Genomic DNA, 1,540 nt, shown 5'->3' on the forward strand with positions numbered 1-1,540 from the left:
GGTGACTGGGGTAATCGGGATGGTTGTGTCAGAGGCAGTGCGGTTGGCGCAGGATAGAGCAGGGTTTAGGGCTGTTGTGCATAGGGTCGCTATGAGTCGAAAACGACTGGACGGCACATAACAACAACAACAACATACTATATGAGTGATGTGCCTATCGTGGTAATGGGTACCCATGGTGGACAGTGTTGGCTGGAGCTTCCCGACTAAATCAAGCCTGGAAGGAGGAGCGACATCCACTTCCAAAACGGCTTGCCTCCGGAAACTCTATGTACGAACACTGCTCATTCATAGGGTCGCTATGAGTCGTTTAAGACTCGATGCCATCAAACAACAACAACATACTATATGAAGGGAGCTCTGCTAGCCTAGTGGTAAGAAGCTGTGCTACAAACACAAAGACAAGCAATTTGAATCCACCAGCTGTTCTGTGGAAGAAGGATGGGCAATCAAACCCATGCAATTTACTGCCTCTGAAAACTCATTCGAGGGTCAGCTATGAGTCAGTTCTGACTCAAAGGCACACAGCAGAGTATAGGAAGAAGAATGTAGCATCAGGATTGGAGAAAGTTCATCACCAACTTGTATTATGCAGAAGACACAACCTTGCAAAAAGCGGGGGGAACCCTCAAAGTACTAATTGAAGAAGATCAAAGACTGCAGCCTTCAATGTGAATTACATCATAATATCAAGAAAACAAAAATTCTCACCATTGGATGAATTGGTAATATGATAGATGGAAAGTAAAGAAACTGACATTGTTAACAATTTCATTTTACTTGGATACACAATCAAGAAACATAATAGTAGCAGCCAAGAAATCAAAATACATGTTGCATTGGGGTAATGTGCTGACAAGGACCACTCCAAAATTCTAAAGAGCAAGGATGTCAGTTTAATGAATAAGGTGTGGCTGATTCAAACCATAGTATTTTCAATTGCATCCTATTTATGTGAAAGTTGTACAATGAACAAAGAAGATCAAAAGAGAATTGATAGGGAACTCTGGTGGCCTAGAGGTAAAAAGCTGCAGTGCAATCCCAGAGGAACATGGTGTGAATCCACCAGATGCTCTGCTGGAGAAAGAGGGACAATCTCCTCCTGTACCAGTCAGATCCAATTTGACGGTACACACACAGAAAATAATAAATTTAAAAAATTTTTTTTAAAAAAGAGAATTGATGCCTTTGAATTGCAGTTTTGGAGAGGAGAACTGAATATCTCATGGATTGTCAAAAGACCAGACAAATCTATGCTGGAGGAAGTGCAGCCAGAGTGCTCCTTAAAGGTAATGATAACGAAACTTCCTTTCACATATTTTAGTCATATTGTTCGGAGAGATCAAGCTCTGGAAAAAGACATCACACTGGGAAAGGCAGAGGGTGAATGAAAGAGAGGAAGATCTTCAATGAAGTGGATTGGCACAGTGAGTGTACCCATGGATTCAAGCAATCCAAAGATTGTGTGTATGGTGGTGGTGTTGTTATGTGCCGTCGAGTCGTTTTCGACTCATAGCGACCCTATGCACAACAGCCCTAA

This window comes from Elephantulus edwardii, unplaced genomic scaffold (genome assembly GCF_000299155.1).
Source record: "Elephantulus edwardii isolate Elephantulus edwardi_28Jun2011 unplaced genomic scaffold, EleEdw1.0 scaffold00270, whole genome shotgun sequence".
In the NCBI taxonomy this organism is placed as follows: Eukaryota; Metazoa; Chordata; class Mammalia; order Macroscelidea; family Macroscelididae; genus Elephantulus; species Elephantulus edwardii.